The sequence below is a fragment of the Mercenaria mercenaria genome, chromosome 15 (genome assembly GCF_021730395.1).
Source record: "Mercenaria mercenaria strain notata chromosome 15, MADL_Memer_1, whole genome shotgun sequence".
Lineage (NCBI taxonomy): Eukaryota > Metazoa > Mollusca > Bivalvia > Venerida > Veneridae > Mercenaria > Mercenaria mercenaria.
Window position 1 is genome coordinate 35,675,562 of NC_069375.1, and position 24,000 is coordinate 35,699,561.

The 24,000-nt window shown below is 37.8% G+C and overlaps 1 protein-coding gene across 1 annotated transcript in view; it reads right to left on the reverse strand.

Annotated features, from left to right (window-relative positions):
* LOC123551017 (general transcription factor 3C polypeptide 5-like) overlaps nucleotides 1–24,000 on the reverse strand; it is a 65,112-nt gene that overhangs the window by 13,695 nt on the left and 27,417 nt on the right. The gene's annotated exons all lie outside the window — the stretch shown is intronic.

The window sequence follows — 24,000 nt, forward strand, 5'->3', positions numbered from 1 at the left end:
TAATAATTATGTTATCAACTTTTGTTTTGCTGCACTTAAAGGTCCAATACTAAGGAAAGTGAACATTTTAATTTCTTTTAAAAAGCACAGAAACTATTTCATTTTATTGGAAAATGAAAGTTGGTATGTAGAAATTCGAAATAAATCGCAGTATATGTACAATTATTTTTCTATAAAGTATGAAGAAAGTTAAAAAGACCTGGGGGGTCATTTTGTCGATTCATTGAAATTTCAACATAATACACATACATTTCTTTGAGTTCCAAAGACCTTCTGTAAATTTTGACCTGCCAATCTTCATTATTTAGTGTCTTGCAGAAGTCTATGCACTGGCTATGAAAAAACTTGCCAACTCACTTTCCCTTAGTAATGGACCTTTAATTAAGCTTCTAATGCAAGCGAAAATGTGGATAATAAATCTATTAAGGTAGTTCTAGAAGTTTGATAAACCAGAAGTGATGGCGTAACATCATTTATCCGTATAAGGTAGAATAAAGCCTGGATTTGGCATATGGAAATGAAAATCATTTTATGAATTAATGGCAGCCGGTACGTAAATATGTTACAACGACAACGTAACTATCTTTTTTAAGTTATAATATGATATTAAAACATCTAACATGTTAAATAATTGCAAAAGATGTCTTAAAATCAGCTTGAAATGCGCGAATCACTTAAATCATGGGCAAATATCTCAAAAACAAGCACACGGACCTATACATTTTATTTCACCTTATTATAGGCCATATGTTTATTTACGACTGTGAAAACTTTCATTAAAATCTACATTGTAGAAAAAAAAATATTCGTGAAAATGTTATCAAAATTGTGATTTTCCCATAGACTCCCATTATGAAAACTTGGGTGAGATCCAAATTTTTCAAATCAGTCCAGCAAAAAATCAAGCACACCATCCTATCTATTTTTATTTATGGAATTTTCTAAGTATATTCTGAATATTTGAAAAATCGAAATAAAATCAAATTCTACATATTGTAGAATTTTTTTTATCCAAACATGCAGAACAACCTTAACTTGGAAGAGTTCATGGTTTTACTACCGGTACACTAAAACCTGTCCATATTCAGTCAGAAAAACTTTCTCACAAAACAGAGCTCGAGGAGGAATTTAAGTGAAAGTCATCAAGAAACTGCTTATGAAGCAAGTGCATGTCTTCCCCACTGGCACTAGAACAGAAAGACAAGAAGCTGCGTTCAATAAACGCTTGATGCCCCCGGTGGCATCCTTGTCGATACAAAGCAACCTAAGTCCAAAACGAGGTCAAGTTCAAGGTAAAATTGAGGTCAGGTGATGTCTGAAGATGAGGAATGGTCAGAGGTTACATCTGCATTAGTATCAAGTCATTCTAGTAAGGGGTATTGATGCTAGACGAAACGGTCCCATTTGGTTAACCAAGAGATGGCCCATATAAAGCAACCTAAGTCCAAAACGAGGTCAAGGTCAAGGTCAAGGTCAAACTGAGGTCAGGTGATGTCTGAAGATGAGGAATGGTCACAGGTTACATCTGCATTAGTATCAAGTCATTCTAGTAAGGGGTATTGATGCTAGACGGAACGGTCCCATTTGGTTAACCAAGAGATGGCCCATATAAAGCAACCCAAGTCCAAAATGAGGTCAAGGTCAAGGTCAAACTGAGGTCAGGTGATGTCTGAAGGTGAGAAATGGTCACTGGTTACATCTGCATTAGTATCAAGTCATTCTAGAAAGGGGTATTGATGCTAGACAAACGGTCTCATTTGGTTAACCTCGTACGGAGGGACGGACAGGACGATCACTATATGCCTCCTGCATCAGTAGAGGCCGGGGGCATAAAAATGCAACTGTACATGTTATACCTTACCCCTAGGTATACTTTAAGAACCATGGTCATGAACGGGATATATACTAACCCATTTCAAATGCGCATTTCATAAGTAAAACGCACGGTTCGGTAAATGTGTACTATGGGTATTGAACAAGTGGTAATTTATCTTCCATTATGTACTGGTCACGTCTCTTCAATATTTCTTATTTTGGAGAAACAACGCTCATCTTATAGTTTTTTCAACGTTGCAGAAAAAACTTGGTTGAACTTCCCTGGTGAAGTTCCAGTCTACATTACAAAACTATTCTGATTGGTTGAATTGAATAAACAGTACAGATGTGTACCAATGTATGACTTCAGATTCAAAATCATTTCTAAAATGAATTTCATTCATGATTTCGAATTTTATTGTAAAACTGTGAATATTTTGCATTCTGTTTTTGTTTGTTTACATTTCGTCTAACATGTGCACATCGCTCCGACCCCTAGACCGGATCGTCATTAGGGAAGTTCACGCAAAATTTTCTGTAACGCTGATGAAAGCATAAAGTATGTGGAGTATCTCTGCAATATGAAACATTGAGACAAAGTGACTGGTGCCAGTTGGAAGATAAATTACCGCTTGTTCAATATGCTTGGTACCCATTCACCAAACTGCGCGTTTTAGGTGAGAAATGTACGATTGAAATGGGTTAGTGCACTTTCCCGTTCATGACCATGGTTCTTATAGTATACCTAGGGGTAGGGTATAACATGTAAAGTTGCATTTTCTTTCTGTTCTGGTGCCAGTGGTCTCCCCTTAATACTTCATTGAAGTTTCTCTCAACACATGTTTTTGTGTTATGCCCATATATTGCATATCCATTTATCACTTGCATATCACAAAGAATGAATGAATGAGTTGGGTTTTATGGCAAATTGACACAAAAAGGTCATATATCGCCGAGGCATAACACAAAGACGAGACAAACATAAATGTTAAGCTGTACAATGTTTGTAATACAAGTAAATTCTTGGGGAAAATAGAAAGAGAAATCATTGAAAGTATGTAGGATATTGCACTGCAACCATAACTAAATCAACAAAATATACAAATGCACAGACCTCACAGGGCATCATAATGATCCTTTGTAAGCAGAATATGACAGAGCAGTAACAATTAACATTAAAACAGCAATTAATTTTGTGGTGTGTGTGGAGGGGGTGGAATTGGGGAGGTAATGCTGGATATGGAACTGACCCCAAAGACCCCTAACAGATTAGTGCAATAGCTCTACAAATTCTTCTCTTCAGGATTTGAATTGGTAAACTCTCAAGACTACAAATTCTATAGGTCTAGACCGAGGCAAAATGTTCTTTGTTAAAATCTGACAAACAACAATACGGTAAAATGTTCCCTTGAGCACTGATAGCTCGAACAGAAGCTTACTCAAACAATACAGGGGCCTCCATGGCTCAGGTCAATGAGTACAAATCACTTGCCCCTCACCGATGTGGGTACGAGCCTCACTCGGGGCATTGAATTCTTCATGTGGGGAAGCTGGCTCTACCCAGGTACCTGCTCATGATGAAATAGTACACGAGGGGTACCTAGGGTTTTCCTCCACCATCAAAGCTGGAAAGTCGCCATATGATCTTTAATTGTGTCGGTGCCACGTTAAACCCAACAAAACAAAACAAATACTCAATTGTCCACTGCCAATGTGACTTGTACTTTCTATGCTTGGATCATTCAAAACCCTGAACAAGGCACATATTATGCTCTACCCCTTCTGGCCTTGAGCAGCTGGTGCTTTACTGTAATTATGTCTGAAGTTATCATGTACCCTTGAGCCATTGATGGAAGTTGCCATTTACTTGCACTGAAAGTTGGTACTTGAATCCAGGATCGGAATCCTGGATCACTAGGCAGGTCTATGGATATAACAGAAATAGTGTTGAAAATAAATGTAAAAGAAACAGGCATTCAAAACATAATATTGAAGGTTCATCTTGAACCTTTGCTCATACTGAACTACAAAATTTTCAACAAAAAGATAGTGGCTGTCTCTTAATCATCATTATCAATCTTAGACACCCTGTTATTTACTTTTCTTGAAAGTAATTGCCTTTTCATACTATAAAAAGAGCAGCATTGTGGCTTTTACTCATAAATCTTATCTTGGAATTTTAAATTTCAAAACTTAGTTTTCTCTCATTAAGCCTTAACACTCCAACATGTCTCAACACATTTAGGACAATCTTTAAGTGCTTTTATAAGTTTAGAACAGAGAGTAAATTTGTAAGTCTAGAAAGCAAGACCTGTACTCATCAAAGTTTTAAGGTTAAAATTTACTGACTGAATAGCGAACAGTGCAGACCATGATCAGACTGCACAGATTTGCAGGCTGATCTTGGTCTACACTGGCCGCAAAGGCAGAATCACTTGCTGCCAGCAGACTAAAGGTAAAAATCACTGTACTTATTTTGTAATACATCTACAATGCTGAAACTTTGCACAATTAACTTTTTGTCATAGTATAATTTATGCAATATTCCTGCCAAGTTTCATTAAACTCTGTAAAAATGTTACAAATACAGGGCAAAGGTTAATTTAAGCATTTCAAAATGTTGGTCAATGCAAGTTTTGAGTACCAAGAAAAAGCATTTCAAGGGCATAACATTAAACTGTTGTGACATACTCATTCAGAAAATGACTAATACACATTCAAAATCATTTTTCAGGCTAACGTTTTGCAAAAACACAAAATGTAATATATGCATTATCATGCATATAACTGTCAAAATAAAACTTGTCAGTATATACATGCAAGCTACACAAAATACACAACTGCAACACCATACATAAAAAATATGAAATAAGCCACGCCATGAGAAAACCAAAATAATGCGTTTGCAACCATCATGGATCCGGACCAGCCTGCGCATCCCCGCAGTCTGGTCAGGATCCATGCTGTTCGCTTGCAAAGACTATTGCAATTAGAGAAACCGTGAGCGAACAGCATGAATCCTGACCAGACTGTGCAGATGCGCAGGCTGGTCTGGATCCATGCTGGTCGCAAATGCACTATGTTGGTTTTCTCATGGCGCGGCTCTAATAAATTTCTTGGGTTAGACAGAGAGTGAAAAACAAGTTCAATCAAAACAACAAGTAACATAGGAGTTTCACATAGTTTCAAAATATTTAACAACGTGGCCATTAAATGTGTCTGAATGCAATAACTGCCTGTGGCAAAACTGAATAAATTGTCAACATCAAAGTAGCAACCACAGTATTGTAATTGACAACCAGTAATTTGCATCAATTATAGCGAAAAGGTATTTAAACTTTGGAAAGTCGATATTGCATAGAGATGGCAGATTACAGGTGTTAAAGTACAAATTAAGTGACAGTAGGCTGGACACTGTCAATAGTGACAAGTTGTAGCCATACGAACTATGTCAATTTATTTTACGGTTGCAGAAATAAAGTTACCATCATTACATTTTTACAGTATCTTGTGTTTGTGTGTGTTTAAACTTGTTTAGTTAAAGTTAAATTAAACTCAGGTGTCAACATCATTCAGGTAGATCAAATTATCTATTAGATGACACAACTGCTATGCTCATTTCATTGAAATTATTTAAGTTTTAACTGTAATTATGTCTGAAGTTATCATGTACCCTTGAGTCATTGATGGAAGTTGCCATTACTTGCATTGAAAGTTGGTACTTGAATCCAGGATCACTGGGCAGGTCTACGACAGATGGATGCATGCATGCACGGATGGACAGATGGAGACCATTACTATATCCCCTTTGCCTTTCAGCAGGGGGATATTAAATGTTTCTCAGATTTCTGAGGAGATTTGTCAGATTTCCCGTCATCTGGATTTAATTCTCTGACCAAAAGGCTTTGAGTAAGACACTCTACCCCACATGATTGTCAATGCACTATAAACCTTGCACTATTATTCCTAAACCATTGCTCCTCCAAATTACCATTACACCATTGCTCCTGCACAATAACTACTGAAACATTGCCCCGGCACTATAACACCTGCATCATTGCCCCTGCATGATTACTCCTGCACCACGGCCATTGCATGACTACTCCTGCACTATTGCCCCTGCATGATTACTCCTGCACCACGGCCATTGCATGACTACTCCTGCACTATTGCCCCTGCATGATTACTTCTGCATTACTGCACCTGCATGATTACTCCTGCACCATTACCCATGCATGATTATTCCTGCACCATTACCCCTGCATGATTATTCCTGTACCATTGTTCCTGCATGATTACTCCTGCACTATTGCCCCTGCATGATTACTCCTGCACCACGGCCATTGCATGACTACTCCTGCACTATTGCCCCTGCATGATTACTTCTGCATTACTGCACCTGCATGATTACTCCTGCACCATTACCCATGCATGATTATTCCTGCACCATTACCCATGCATGATTATTCCTGTACCATTGTTCCTGCATGATTACTCCTGCAAATTGCCCCTGCATGATTACTCCTGCATCATTGCAACTGCATGATTACTCTCGCACCACTGCATCTGCATGATTACTCCTGCACCATTACCCATGCATGATTATTCCTGCACCATTACCCATGCATGATTACTCTCGCACCACTGCATCTGCATGATTACTCCTGCACCATTACCCATGCATGATTATTCCTGCACCATTACCCATGCATGATTATTCCTGCACCATTGTTCCTGCATGATTACTCCTGCACCATTACCCATGCATGATTATTCCTGCACCATTACCCATGCATGATTATTCCTGCACCATTACCCCTGCATGATTATTCCTGTACCATTGCTCCTGCATGATTACTCCTGCACTATTGCCCCTGCATGACTACTCCTGCAAATTGCCCCTGCATGATTACTCCTGCATCATTGCAACTGCATGATTACTCTCGCACCACTGCATCTGCATGATTACTCCTGCACCATTACCCATGCATGATTATTCCTGCACCATTACCCATGCAGGATTACTCCTGCACCATTACCCATGCATGATTATTCCTGCACCATTACCCATGCATGATTATTCCTGCACAATTACCCATGCATAATTACTCCTGCACCATTACCCATGCATGATTTTTCCTGCACCATTACCCCTGCATGATTTTTCCTGCACCATTACCCATGCATGATTTTTCCTGCACCATTACCCATGCATGATTACTCTCGCACCACTGCCCTTGCATGAATACTCCAGCACCACAGACCTTGCATGATTACTCCTGCACCACTGCCATTGCATGATTACACCTGCACCATTGTCCCTGCATGACTTCTCCTGCAACATTGCCCCTGCTTGATTACTCCTGCACCATTCTCCCTGCATGACTTCTCCTGCACCATTGTCCATCATTGACTACTCCTGCAACATTGCCCCTGCTTGATTACTCCTACACCATTGCCCAAGCATGACTACTCCTGCAACATTGCCCCTGCATGACTACTCCTGCAACATTGCACTTGCATGATTACTCCTGCACCACTGCTGTTGCATAATTACTCAAGCACCACTGCCCTTGCATGATTATTCCAGCACTATTTCCCTGTATGACTACTCCAGCAAAATTGCCTCTGCATGATTACTCCAGCACCACTGCCCTTGCATGATTACTCCAGCACCACTGCCCTTGCATGATTGCACCAGCACCACTGCCCCTGCATGATTACTCCAGCAAAATTGTCCCTGCATGACTTCTCCATCACCACTGTCCTTGCATGATTACTCCAGCACCACTGTCCTTGCATGATTACACCAGCACCACTGCCCCTGCATGATTACTCCTGCACTATTGTCCCTGCATGACTACTCCAGCACCACTGTCCCTGCATTATTACTCCAGCACCACTGCCCTTGCATGATTGCTCCAGTACCACTGCCCTTGCATAATTACACCAGCACCATTTCCCTTGCATGATTACTCCTGCACCACTGCCCCTGCGTGATTGCTCCAGTACCACTGCCCCTGCATGACTACTCCTGCACCATTGCCCCTGCATGATTACACCAGCACCATTGCCCTTGCATGTTTACTCCTGCACCATTGCCCCTGCATGATTACTCCCATATTATTGCCTCTGCATTACTACCAATTCAGAACTATCAAAATCAAGGATGAGATAAGATTTAATTCAACCCTGATCCTTTTGATTCAATATGCAACAGTGTAAAAAAGTTAAAATGAATATTTTGCAAGACTGCATTAAAGCAAATATATTTGTAATATACATTTATGATGGGTGCAATCAAAGATGTTTTATATATAGAAAGCCAGCTTCTTTTGAAATAACCATTTCTGAAAATTAACCTGAAATTCTAAGTAAAAATGGAAAAATGACCCCTGAATTACGAACACTGTGTCACATGATGTGGGTGATAATATGAAACAACTATTTCAAGTTTGTATCAAATCTATTAAGAAATAACAGAGATAGAGTGATTGTACATTAAAAGGACTAAGTAAAAAGGGGCATAATTCACGAAATATTAGTGCCAGAATTATAACCTTTGTGCCATATGATGTGGGTGATGTTAAGGGAAGACTAATTTAAGTTTGAAGTAAATCCATCAAGTAGTTAAAAAGATAAAGTGCATCAAAACTTTAACCAAGGTGTTGACACAGAAGGGTTGCTGACGTGGACGCCAGGTCGAGTAGGATAGCTCTCCATAATTACTTTGTATATTCAATCTAAAAATGGCATCATGTGACTAAAGCTATGGTTAAGCTAAGTACATTTGTATGCGCAGAGTAAAAGGGGATGAAAAATACAACTATAATTTTAATCATCTAATCTGCATTACACTAAAACAGTTTTTCCCTTAGTAAATTTTGTTGAGCTATCTTTAAGGGGCGGAAAAAAAATGGGGTAACATGAAAATCAAACCCTATAGTGGGAAAGTATTAAAACTTTAGGGGTAAATATCAAAACACTCAAAACTCTTTAAACAGCTTATGAAACATGTAATGACTTTTTTCTCTTCTGTTTTGAAAAAAATTTTATTTAGAAATTTAAAAATTGCTTCTTCCCAAATTCCTTAAATATAAATAAACTAACGCATGAGGGCACAACATCTTTTTTCGGGGAGCGTTTTAAGCACAAAAAAAGAAATGGAAACATAAATTTAAAAGTTGTTTCACAGCAAAAAAAAATTTGTAACACCTCAGGGGCCCTCAGAAAGGGGTGGCTGTTTTCGTGAACCTAGTTTTTCTGCCCCAAACTGGACGCCCCCTCTCAGGGAAGAATTCAACATCCTTTGGGGTTTCAAACCCACTGGGTGATAGGCAAATGATTCCAAAGTCAGGACCTTAACAACGGGAAAGGAGGCCCTAACAAAGGTTTGGGCAGATCAAACAAGAAAACTGATATTCAGTTTTAAAATGTTTAATACGGGTGAAATTCTGCAGCAAAAATGTCAATTAAATTTTTAAAAACCCTTTTCATCTGAATATGACAAATTTCTGTTTTGCGACCTGTGTAATCTTCACCTGCACATCTTGCAGACTGATCATGATATGCACTGTTGCCCTTCAGTCGGATCTTTTGGAAAGCACCCCTTTTAAAATTAATGGTAAATCTAAATTTAAAAAATGGACAAGTTCATTACAAAACAGCAGGGGAAGGGTTAAAAGCAAAATGTTCATGTAAAAGGGAAAAACCTTCTCATCATCCCCGGGGTGCTATAAACTAAAAAAGCATAAATCTTCTCTTAGGGCCCATGTTATAGTTCAATTCCCCTGTGCATAGAAATATCATTTAGATGAAATTAATTTATGCAGGTCAAAAAGCCACTAACCAAGCAAAAATTTTTAGATGCCCTGGGAAAAACCAAAAAAGTGGGTTTTGCGCCAGCATGGATCCAACCCCGCGCATCCGCGCAGTTGGCAGGGCCCTCTGTTCGCTAACATTTTCTAATTGCAGTAGGCTTTAAAAGCGAACAGCTGGATCCTGACCAATGGCGGATGCGCAGGGGGTTGGACCAGCTGGTCCAAAGCCACTATGTTGGGTTTTCCATGGCACGGTCATTTTAAATTTGCATGATTAAATGAAAAGGGAAATTTGTATTCAAACAGTGAAACGACTGCATAAAATTGTTTTCATAAAAATGAAGAGGGAAAATTTTAACCATCTTTAAACGTAACATGCCCTTTTATGGGAGGCGAGGAAAAACTTAATCCCAACTGAAGCCGAAAAGATAACAAGTTGATAAAATAGGCTTTAAAATAAATACATCTAGCGTGCATACCTTCTAATTTCAAGACGGATCAACACCACCTACTTAATATCCCATCATTCCTTTAACTTACGTGTCATCAGGAAATGCAGTATTTGCTATGCAGTTTTGAATATATTTTCAATGTCAAACCCACTGAAGAGAAATAATTTGAAATACTTAATAGAAAATGCATTAAAGGGAGGTAATCTAAATTTGTCACAAAATGCACCCAAGGGAGGTTACTTTTAAATGCTTATTTACTAGACTGCGTGTCTATAGGAAACTGGTGCCCCTACTAAAAAAATACTGTCACTGTGTGGTCATATGTCATATTTTGGGAGAAGACAATGATGCAATGACCAAGTTTGATGAAGATCCATCAAGTGGTTCATGAGAAGGATTTCTGATTATATCTACAGCAGCCCCTAATATGGATCTGGTGTTTGGTGATCAAATTTGGGAAGGAAAAGACCTCAAAATGATGCGACAAATCAAATTTGATGAAGTGCTCCCATTTGAACAAACTTTTGAGATTTAATGAAGATCTATCAAGCTGTTCTCGAGAAGAAATTATTTAAAAGTATTTCTATTTTTATCTCAAGTGTCCCCTTAAAAGCATTGAGAGCCCCAATTTAAAATAACTATGGAAAGGACATTACAATGATGCTACAGACCTAGTTGATGAAGATCCATAAAGTGGTTCATGAAAAGAAGTTGTTAAAATGTATTTCTATTTTAGCTTTAAAGGCCCTTAAAAAGGGCCAAGTGCCTCCATTTGAAAAAAATTGGGAAAGGACCTTAAAATGGTGCTACAGACCAAGTTTGATGAAGATCCATAAACTTGATCATGAGAAGTAGTTGTCTGAAGGTAAAGGGGCTGAGTGCCCCCATTTCAACACATTTTTAAGAAAACCTTATAATGATGCTACAGATCAAGTTTGATTAACATCAATGAAGTGGATAATGAGAAGAAGTTGTTTGAATATATTTCTATCTTTTGGTCTAGCGGCTCCCGAAGCTGAAGTTCAAAGGGCCAAGTGCCCCAATTTGAACAAATTTGGAAGAAGACCTTTAATAATGCTACAGACCAAGTTTAATGAAGATCCATTGAGCACATCATCAGATGGAAGCATTTAAAGTATTTATATTTTTAGCTCTTAAGCCTGCCTTAAAGGGACCCTAGGGCCTCTTTTAGAATAAATTTGGAAGAAGATCTTATAATGACATTATAGACCAAGCTTGACTGAAATCCATCAAGCAGTTTATGAGAAGAGGTTGTTTAAAAGATATTTCTAAAAAGGGGCTGAGTGTATCAATTTAAATAAAATTGGGAGAGGAACTTATTATAATGCTACACGCCAGATTTGACAAAGATCCATCAAGATGTTCATTAGAAAAAGTTGTTAAAATGTTTTTCCACTTTTAGCTCCAGTGGCTCCTAAAAGAAGTCAACCAGAACCATCCAAAAAAAGTTGTGGGAGGACCTTACCAGGATGCTACAGACCAAGTTTATTGTTATTCTAACAAGTAATTTCAGAGGAGAAGATGTTTATGTAAATTGTGGATGACGGAGACCGGACCATCTGTACCTCTACATTATAGCTAACCCTGAACCTCCAGTAATAAGTTCATTGAGCCCAGTAACCCATGCAAAGTAAGTCAGTCTGCCAATAAAAGGCAATGCAAAAGTGAAAGAATACAGAAATTTTGGAACACAAAGAATATAACTAACCTTTAGCCTGCTGCCAACAACTGATTCTGCCTTTGTGACCAGGATCAGCCTGCACATCTGTGCAGGCTGCTCATGGTCTGCACTGTTCCCTATTCAGTCACTACAATTTCAGTGAACACCCCTTCAAATAATAAGTGGTACTGCCCAAATTGAATGATGGAACTGTCCATTTTAGTAATTTAGCAGGGTATAATTAACAGTGTAATCCAGGTGTTTTGTATAGCAGCCAATCAAACAGAATAAAGATATTGTATAATTCAGACGCTGTCATTAAAGTGTTTTAAATGTCTAGAACATCTAAAAATTACACCATGTTTACTTTCTTACATCATGTTATGGCCACAACAAAATCTTGTTTCGACAGTAATCTTTGACACATTCCAAATGTAGAGGGGAAAAAATTACAACAAACGTAGACACGCAACTAGAAAGAAAATGAAGGAAATAGGAAGTAGAAAAACATGAAAATACAAATGTCAACAGTAATAAAAAACAAAGAGCCCTTGACACACAAAATAACAACAGGAAAGAGAGATTTCACAGATGCATGATAAAGGATACAGTCATTAAGAGTCATGCAAAATAATGACAGTAAAGACTGTGATTTCACAGATGTGTGGTAAAGGATAGGGAGTCATTTGTATTGAGATGGAAAAGTAATATTAGCTGCAAGAAATAAAAAAAGGACTTCTTAACAACTAGATTTTTACTCCCCGTTATCATGCTGGACACTATTGGTTCTGTTTTTGGCCCAGTGTAATCATGATCAACCTGCACCCATGCAGTCTGAATGATCTGCACGTTCGCTATTCAGCCGTTCTTTTGGTAAAAACCTTTTTTTTGACATTTAAAGGGTGCTATTTTTATTTTAAAGTTCAATAAATTATTTAAAGGGGGAGTGAAAAAAGCATGTTTTTAAAAAAATACTGAAAAAAAAAAATCAAAAGAAATCATATTTTAAAAAGAGGGCCCTTAAGGCCTGTATCCCTCTTTTGACCTATTTTATACCCCAGATAACCTAAAACAATTTGGCTTAAAGTTTCTCGGACAAACTCTGATCAGTTTTATGTAAAATTGGTAGATCTTTAATCAATTTCTTTCATGGTTTGACCTATTCTTTTACCCAAGTGACCCAGTAACAAATTTTTGCTACATTTGACTGACATCAAAAACTGTGTCACCTGGTAAAAACATTTAAAAATCTTGTTAACACTCTTAGGCCATGTTTTCTACTTGATCTTCATAAAACTTTGTCAGAAGTTGTATGCATGAAAGACAGCCCAAAAATTTTAAAACCCTTTTTGTCTGAGTCTTAACTAGTCACTTAGTTTATCAGAGAAAAACACACTGTCAAATCCAAAAAATATTTTATTAAACCTTTAGAAGCCAGATTAATTATTAGATTGATCTTCATGAAAAATTGTCAGAACATTTGTCAATATGAAATCTAGGTCAGCTTTCTGTGTTCTCATAATGTTCTATTCTGTTCTTGATATATTATATTAAGAACCTTAGAAAAACAATTTTTTTTTTTATTAATTTGCTCGAGAAACATTAAAAAGGGCCCCATAAAGGGCCCTGTATCGTCACCTGACCTATTGCCCTAAAGATCATCAAGTTTAAAACTTTGCCCAAAATTTTCTTAAAGATTGGTCATAAATGGGGCCTCCGAGTTTTAACAATTTTTCTTTAATTTGATAGGAAAATTTTTTGACCCCAAAACCCCCGATTAAAATTTGGCCAAAAAGATCTCAGTTAACATTTGGCCAAGTTTCATGAAGACTAGCATAAATTTGACTTCTAGATTTTAAACAATTTACCTTTGATTTGCCTGGTGACCTAGTTTTTGACCCAACATGATCCAGATTCGAATCGACCTAGAGGCATAAAAGACAAACATTCTGATCAATTCCATGATTTTTTAAAATTTAAAAAATTAGGTTCTGAGTGTTAAAAAGTTTTCCTTTGATTTGACTGGTCACCTGTTTTTGACCCTTCCTGCCCAGAGAAATTAACCTAAAGATTTCAAGATAGCATTCTGACCAAGTTTCATTAAATATGGTCATAAATTGGCCTCTAGAGTGTGAGTAGCTTTTCCTTTGATTTGCCCCGGTGCCCTAGTTTTTGCCCCAAATGACCAGATTGAATCTGCCCTAGGGTCATCAAGAAAAAATTTCGATAATTCCCCTGATTTAAAAAAACTTAAAATTGGGTTTCCTTAGAGTGTTAAAAGGGTTTCCTTTTTTTGCCCGGGTTTCCCCTATTTTTTGACCCTCCCTCCCCGGGCTGAAACTTAACCTAAAGTTTAAACTAGCTTTTGACAAGTTTCTTTAAGATATGGTCAAAAATGGGCCTCTAGAGTTTAAAGTAGCTTTTCCCTTTGATTTGCCCCGGTGACTAGTTTTTGACCCCAAAACTAAACCCGAAAAAAAACTTGACCTAAAAATCTAAAGATTAAATTTTAATAAAAGTTTCATTAAAATTGGTCATAAATGGGGTTTTAAAGGGGGTTAACTCTTTTCCTTGATTTTACCTGGTGACCTGTTTTTGATTCCACATGACCCAGATTCGAACTTGACCTAAAGTCAAAAGATTAACACTTGACTGGTTTCATGAAGATGCAGTCACAAATGTGGCGTCTCCCCGTTAACAAGCTTTTCCTTTCATTTCCCCTGGTGCCAGTTTTGCCCCCACATGACCAGATTCTAAATTGACCTAAAAAAATTTAAATTAATATTCTGACAAAAATTTTATGAAGATGCGTCAATGTGGGATCTATATGTTAACAAGCTTTTCTTTGATTTTACCTGGGGACCCAGTTTTTTTACCCAAAAAGCCCAGATTTGAACCTGATAAAGAGATTGAACCTGACCTAAAAAAAAATCAAAAATTTTAATTCTTTCCCAAATTTATGAAGATACAGTCATTTAAAAGTGGCCTCTAGAGTGTTAACAAGTTTTCCCTTTTATTTACCGGTACCAGTTTTTAAAAACCCGTGATCCAATATCGAAAATGTCCAAATTTTTTTGAGGGTAACATTCGACCAAGTTTTATTTAAAATTGGGCCAAAATTGTGACCTTAGAGTTTAACAGTCAAATGTTTTACGCGCCGCGGGCGAGGACCAGGTTTATCACAAAAGCTCACCTTTGGGATTCTTTCTCGGTGGCTAAAAACAGTTAGTAATAAAAAAATAAAAGTTAAGGCTTTAACATTTTATTTTCAGCGTGAAAACAAAACACTGATGAATGTCATATTTTAAATCAGTTAGAATGGTCAATTGTCTTCCTAACAAGGATAATCAGTTTTTCTGGGGAAATAACCCCGTTTTTTTTTGAAAAAGCTGAACGAAGGGAATCATCTCTTTTGACAAAATGGTCAGTACAAACCCAAAAAATAAAAAAACCCCCGAGTTCACAAAATGTTTATCTGACTGGTAAAAATTATTCTGTCTTGTAATTTTTTTTTAGGTTTAAGTTTAAAATCACACAGAACAGACACAGTAATAGGGCACATGGGAACTTTTTAATTTTCAGGTGGGGAAGACTCAAGGTGTCCCTCTGAGAATTATTTCATCATGAGCGGACACCTGGGTAGAACCACTGACCTCATCCATAAGCCAGCTGGATGGCTTCCTGACTCAAGGTTTTCTACACCCCATGTCAAGCTCTAACACACATCATTGAGAGGAAAGTGAATTAAAGTCAGGGTCCTTAACCACTTGGCCATGGAGCCCCTCCATCTCGTAAAACAATTGAAGTTTTACAATACGGAAAGAAGGATTTTGATCTAGTAATCGCTGGTTCTGTCTGGTGAAGTCTGCAAAATGTTAAAATTTACTTGGTAGTATCTGACCACAAGAAATACACAAATAGACAAAATTAATATCATTTTCACAACAAAAATAACTTCATTTACACAAATTGGTTAACAACAGATGCAATACTTGAAAAGAATACAACATTTGAGCCGTGCCATGGGAAAACCAACATAGTGGGTATGCGACCAGCATGGATCCAGACCAGCCTGCGCATCCGCGCAGTCTGGTCAGGATCCATGCTGTTCACTAATAGTTTCTCCAATTCCAATAGGCTTTAAAAGCGAACAGCATGGAGCCTGACCAGACTGCGTGGATGCGCAGGCTGGTCTGGATCCATGCTGGTCGCATACCCACTATGTTGGTTTTCTCATGGCACGGCTCATTTGTTTTGTTGCTAAAACAAACATTTGCTTTTATTTGCAAAAAGACCTTGCTCTTTAAAAGTGAGCTAAACAAGAGCTGTCAGTTGACAGCGCGCTCGACTATTAATCTCAGTGCTTGATAGTATAATATAAGCTATGAGTAAAACTTGAACATTACAATAAGCATATTCTAAGTCGAAAAGGGGCCATAATTCAGTCAAAATGCTTGATAGAGTTGTCTGCTCCTGTTTATAGACTGGGGTCATGATGGTAAACAAGTATGCAAAATATGAAAGCAATTTCTCAATGGACTTTGAAAATATTTGGGGTGGTACGCAAACTTTAACATTAGAATAAGCATACTCTAAGTCGAAAAGGGGCCATAATTCAGTCAAAATGCTTGAGAGAGTTGTCTGCTCCTGTTTACAGATTGGGGTCATGATGGTAAACAAGTATGCAAAATATGAAAGCAATATCTCAATGGACTTTGAAAATATTTGGGGTGGTACTCAAACTTTAACATTACAATAAGCATATTCTAAGTCGAAAGAAGGGGCCATAATTCAGTCAAAATGCTTGATAGAGTTGTCTGCTCCTGTTTATAGACTGGGGTCATGATGGTCAACAAGTATGCAAAATATGAAAGCAATTTCTCAATGGACTTTGAAAATATTTGGGGTGGTACGCAAACTTTAACATTAGAATAAGCATACTCTAAGTCGAAAAGGGGCCATAATTCAGTCAAAATGCTTGAGAGAGTTGTCTGCTCCTGTTTACAGATTGGGGTCATGATGGTAAACAAGTATGCAAAATATGAAAGCAATATCTCAATGGACTTATAAATATTTGGGGTGGTACGCAAACTAACATTTCTGTGATGCTCACGCTAAAGCCCATGCCGGGGGTACTCCAGGATAGCTCCCCTATTCTTTGAATAGTCAAGCTAAAAATCAGGTGACCTTACAAAAAATAACTGTTTTTGGATAGGGAGGGATTTTTGTGTACAAAAATGGGGGCAGAAACACTTTTTTAAGAGGGGAGGGGGCCGAATTTCAGCCCGAAAAACTCTGTGTTCTTAAAATGTATCACATTTAACATTTCTTAAAGTGTCTTTGTAATGTTCTTGAATATTTTTACAGCATTTCAGGTAATCTAACTTCTTGAATAATTCAAGAAAATAAAATTCTTGAACTGTTCCTATAAATGGCAAGGTTACAGACCATTTAATTTAGTTAGGTATACGAGAAGATGTGTAAGTAACAATAGCCGGTCAGGACTGCCCATTTTCTTTCCCTTATAAAGGACCACAATGTCTAACCTCTTGTTGAGCTAGAAACATTTATAAGCTAAAACAGCAACATAGTTTTATGAGAACACATAAATGAGCCATGCCATGAGAAAACCAACATAGTGCATTTGCGACCAGCATGGATGCAGACCAGCGTGCGCATCTGCGCAGTCTGGTCAGGATCCATGCTGTTCGCTAACGGTTTTTCTAACTGTGCAGGCTGCTCTGGATCCATGCTGGTCGCAAATGCACTATGTTGGTTTTCTCGTGGTGCGGCTCAATATACTTATGTCATAAATTTAGCATTCTTAGCGGAGACTCACAGTGGACCTCTGTTGTGTGGGAATTAAGTTTAATTGGGAACGTAACTAGCTAATTGTATAAACAGGGACCACACATAAAATAAATTTACATGCATCAGAAAACAGTTTACAAAACTACCTTTAGTATTAATGTTGAAATATCAATTTTATATTGCTGTCATCAAAAAAAAACAACATAAAAGGTCAGTGACTTATTATTTATGTGGATCTGTTGCAAGCTTCATTAAGCACAGAATATTTTGTTTTCTTTCACATAAAGGCGTATAAAAAATCTGTCCTTAAAAACAGACAAACTTTTGCTTATATGTATAAATGGTTCAATAGGTTGCCTGCTTAGCTGGATAAGGACAGAGTCTTACAGCCCTTTTTTTGTACATTTGGGGAAGGGTACCAGGTCCCTTTAGGAGGGGAAATTAAGTCGCGAAATCATTGTATGGAGGAATATATTTGCTGAAAAGTTGTTAAAATCAGGACTGAAAATCAAAACTAAGGCCTCACCAAATTAAAAAGTTGTTCATCGGATTTGCCGCTCGTATATTTTCAGAAACACAAAAAAAATATTTTTTTTTGTTTTTGGCTTGCGCTCGCCCCATTGAAAAAAATCGATCCAAAATTTTTTGGTGCGCTACTTTTTACGGACGTAAAAGTGTATAAATGCTTATAATTCCAGTCCCAGATTGTTCTCAAATGGATTTTAATCAAAATAATAAATACATACTACGCCACATCGTCTATAATAAATCATAACACGTATATTTAGTTGGATTAAAGTTATTTCCCCTTTATGCAGTTACGCCATTTTCTTCAAATGTTTACCAAATTACATTCTCCAAAAATCGATTTATTTCATTGAAAACTGGATGAAGAAAAGCATACTAATTTGTTTGATAACATCAATCTACATTATTTTGGTAAGGGTAAATGCTTATTGATGCATGTCACTTATCTGTTTTCTGTTTTTTCATGTCCAAATGATCAGCATTTGCATACGAAAGTTGGTGGGGTAAGGAATTTACATTACGAGTTGTTTTCAGAACAGTTTTGATTTTCAAATTTTCCAGTCGTTTAGTGGACTAATGTTTATGCACGTTAATCTCCATTTCAGACTTTAATTGAGACTTTGTTTCAACAAATTTAATATGTTATGGAAGGTTAAAGTTAGAAAAAGAGCTGTACATAAGACATCATGCTCGACTTTTCTGAATCAGAGCTTTGCCAGTAAAAGGGGCATAATAGTCAGAAGCTATTAAAGTACATAGCTATTGGTCATTATATAAAACTTAATAGATCTAGTAACACTCGCATAGATATTTGATGTATCAAAAACTTTGTGAAGTTAGCTAAGAATGCTACATTTTCATAGCAGTAAATATTCAAGTCACATGTATGTGATAAGTATGACTGTATGGTGTAAAGTTATGCATTGTTGTTTATTACATATTTTCTAACAGCATTTTCAAAAGCATGCATTATTTGATTACAGTGTACTGTATGACAGTGTTATTACCTTTTTCCCCCAGAGTTCGCTTTTTTGTGCGTCTGCATGTCAGATTTTCTCAATCCCTGGGGACTTACTTTTTAATTTAAAAGGGCTATACATTCTATTTTATGGTTTTTATTAGTCAGTCAAGAGACAAATGAAGACAAATATATTTCTTCGCTCTTCGCTCGCTCCTGATTTTCGCAAAAACCAAAAAAAATATTTAAATTATTTTTTCGCTCGCCGCCTCAAATTTTTCAGAAAAAAATCCGATGAACAACTTATCAATTTGGTGTGGCCTAATTTCATTTTTTTTTTGCATGGGGAATTTTTGGCCAAGGTGGGGAAAAAAGTATACTTTTTAGATTGGGGATTCATGGGGCCGAATTTCAGCCCTAAAATCAGCATAAAGAAAGGCCTGTCTTATTTTCTTGACAACTGATAAAAGACATTGTGTCTGAAATCATTTGTACATTTTGTTGTTTAACATACCACCACTATATACTAGTATCTGAAATTTGGATCATAAATCTTGATCAACAGTTGCTAAATATTTTGTATTCTTCAGTCCTATAAGATGTACTGTTCAAATTTGCCCTTCAATCAATTCTGAATCACTTCATCAAGGACAAAATTTCTGTAAATTTCAATGTTAAAGAATTGCAAAATACATTCTTCAGTGTCTATCATTCGCGTTAATTCATTTTACCTTAAAAAAAAATTATACATCAAACTTGTTTACCACAAATTTGACAGGATTGGGTCTTACGCTACCTGGCTTATGCTCCAGCAACCATGAGTCAGTCAACACAATATTATTAGCTGATGTAGCGATTTTTCTGCTCCATCGATCTGCAATCTGAAGTCCCGTGGGGATATGTTATTGCTACAAAATTTACATTTAAGTGATAAAACGGTTTCTGATTAAATCCAGCCATCTTAATGTAACTTGATATCTGTCCTGCTATTCTGTTAAGGTAGTTTATGCGTAAATGAGGCTGAATTGGCTACATGAAGCAAACCCAAATTACCGCTTACAGGTAAAAAAGGTGGTGCCCTTAGATCAACAGCTACGATTATGGAAAACATAAAATCAATTTCGAAGTAACAGGTAAATATCTACCATTTACAAAACATAAAAAATTATGAAAAAGATAGAGCCTACGGGGAAATTTTAATATGATCGCACCATCGTTTCAAGGTTAGACTTAACCTGTATTACGAAGTCATAAACTATTTCCTTATGTTAATAGATACTTAGCATACGGTATCCTATTCCATAACCAAAAAGGGTACAAGTTGACAAATATAAATGAAAATTGTGAAATATAATATCCTAAAAAATGTCAAATGTTCATGTATGTCAACTAAAGTTTAAATGTAACAAAATGTTTCAATTTACTCCATAATTAAAGTAAAGGTTCGACGTTTTGTACTCTTGAAATTGTATAATACACAATTATGGCAGTGGTAACTTCTCTCGTTTTTTTCCCCCTATTTTACAACATTTTACAAGTGTTACATTTGTTTATGTTAAATGCGCATGCGTGAATGCCCCTACATATTCTGAGATTGCTTCCCGCGCTGGTCAGTCGTTACAGTAAATAGTATAGAGTAGAATCACGTGTTGTGTTCTGATCTCTCTCCCACGAACTGTGGACATATCATAATAACGAAACATGGTGTCAGAAGTGGGATTCGAACCCACGCCCACATACCAGAAGCGTGACCAGCCCGAACGGATACCCACGAGACGCAGCCGACCTGACATGCAAAAGACACACAGGAACATTTGCTCACGATGCGGAAATAAAAAACACAAACAAACAGACTGTCCAGCATTTGGCTTAAAATGCAACAAGTGTTCGAAATTTAATCACTTTGCTAAAATGTGTAGAACAGAAACAGATAAAAATGTGCATTCAGTCTGTGAAAAAAATTTGGATTTTACTGACTCGAGTGAGGATGAATTTTTCGTTCACTCGGTAAGTGGTTTTCATTCACATTCTAGACCAGATCAGGCCATTGTCCATATCCAGATTCATAACTCAAGCCTTGATGCAAAAATTGATACAGGAAGCCAGGTCAACATACTCCCACAAGAAAAATTCCGGAAATTAAACATTAATGGCCCTTTGCTACCCCCCGAATCAAAATTAACATCCTATTGTGGAAATCAGCTGACTGTTATCGGTAAAATACACCTCCGCTGTGTTTACAAAGATAGGTCAACTCAAGCAGAGTTTTATGTTGTAAACCAGAAAAACGCCCCTGCATTGATAAATCTACAAACAGCCTGCAATCTAGGTTTAATTCAGTTAACATATGCCATTGACCAACAAAAAACTACGGTTCATCCAATAATGACCGAGTTTAGAGACGTTTTCGAAGGAATTGGACATTTTGAAGGCACTTGTTCAATTAAGCTTAAAAATAATTCTGTGCCTGTCGTGTGCGCCACAAGAAAAGTACCGCATGCCTTACGGGATAAGTTAAAGACAGAGCTCGATTTAATGGAGTCAAAAGGCATAATTGCTAAAGTAACAGAGCCCACGGAATGGGTCAATGCTATAGTATGTGTCGAAAAACCGAACAAAAAAGGTCTTAGAGTTTGCATAGATCCAAAAGCCTTGAATGAATGCATTCAGAGACCGTACTATCCTATGCGCACGATCGATGACGTCACTGCAAAACTAGCGGGCGCGAAATATTTTAGCGTTTTGGACGCAACGAAAGGGTACTATTCGTGTGAGCTAACTGACGCGTCGTCACGTCTCACCACATTTGCAACACCCTTCGGCCGATACCGTTATCTAAGACTTCCCATGGGTCTAAAGTCGTCTCAAGATATCTATAACCGGAAAATGGACGAAATTCTGGAGCCGCTCGAAGGCGTGGCCTGTATAGTCGACGACTTGATCATATTTGGCAAGTCAAAGTCCGAGCACGATGAAAATCTCAGAAGCGTGTTAATGCGAGCGCGAGAAAAAGGACTCAAATTTAACCCTGACAAGGCAGTCATTTGTCAAAAGCAGGTTAATTATTTCGGGCACGTGATCACGGATCAAGGCCTGTCTGTAGACAAGGACAAAGTGTCTGCTATCGTAAACATGAACACTCCCACAAACAGACAAGAACTAGAATCTTTGCTTGGCGCCCTTACTTATCTCTCTAAATTCGCACCAAACCTTTCGGAACTGACAAGTTCTATGCGCGCGCTTCTAAAAAAGGACGCGGAGTTCATCTGGAACCCAGAACATGACGCGGCATTCGCAAAGGTCAAAGAGGTCATCACTCAGGCACCAGTCTTAAAATACTTTGACCCAGCAAAACCGGTTACGCTGCAAGTTGATGCTTCATCAAAGGGCATTGGCATGGTATGTCTGCAAGACAACAAACCAGTAGCGTACAGCAGTAAATCGTTAACCGAAAGTCAAATATTATGGTCTCAAATTGAAAAAGAGACACTGGCCGTTCTCCTTGGAGTATTGAAGTTTAAACAGTACATATATGGCAAACACACAATAGTGGAGAGCGACTGCGCTCCAGTTGTCGCCATAATGAAGAAACCCCTTTGTGCAGCACCTCCCAGAATGCAAAGAATACTATTACAACTACAACCGTACGATATAGAAGTAGTACATAAAAAAGGTTCGAACATACCACTCGGAGACGCATTAAGTCGCAACTTTGTACCGGAAACACATTCGGACTTACTTGTAGACCTGGACGCACATGTACATACTGTACTCAAACAGTTACCAGTCAGTGACCAAAAGCTCGAAAAAATTCGAATTGCATCACAAAATGATGATCAGGTTCAAACTCTCATACAGGTTATAAGGAACGGTTGGCCACGTATGCGCCAAGACTGTCCCAAATCTGTAGTTGAGTATTGGAACCACAGAGATGAGCTATCGTTTGAAAATGGCCTAATATTTAAGGGACAAAAGATAATCATTCCCAGGTCAGAACGCTTTGACATGATAAAAGCCGTTCACGATAACAGCCACCAGGGCTGCAACCAAGCAACGCGGCGTGCTAGTGATATCATGTTTTGGCCAGGTATGAGTAATCAAATATTAGAATACGTGCAAGCATGCTCTTTATGCGAGAAATACCGCCCTTCGAACGCAAAAGAACCACTCTTTTCCCATGAGGTGCCCCAGAGGCCGTGGCAAAACGTATCATGTGACATTTTCGCATTCGATAACAAACAGTACCTAATTACTGTATGCGCGTTCAGCAGATTTTTCGAAATAGATTTACTACCAAACACCAAAAGTAACACGGTGATTCGCAAATTAAAGGTACATTTTAGTCGGTTTGGCATACCTGAACAACTTAAATCGGACAACGGACCACAATTCACATCCGAGCCATTTAGCAATTTTGCTAGAGACTGGCATTTTACGCACGTCACGTCAAGCCCACATCATCAGAGTTCAAACGGACTGAGTGAGATATACGTTAAGCTTGCAAAACGCATACTACAAAAAGCAAAAGATGCTAACTGTGACCCCTACTTGCCTCTTCTAGAACACAGAAATTCCCCATTACCTGCAATTGGTTATAGCCCTAGCCAACTCCTACAAGGACGTAGGCTAAGATCAATCCTCCCAGCAACTCATGAACAGTTATCTCCAAAGCCTGTTAATGCAAAGAAAGCCCGAGAAAATATGCAGAAACAACAAACAAGGTCAAAATTTTATTATGACAGATCCACACAATCACTCCCTTCTCTGCAATCAGGGGAAAATATCACATTTCAGAAAACCCCGGGAGAAAAATGGGAACCAGGGAAAGTGCTTGAGCAGCACAACGAAAGGTCATACAAAATTCAGGCATCCGATGGCGCGAGATACAGGCGCAATCGCATGTTCATTAGAAAGTCCAAATCAAATCATGCAAAT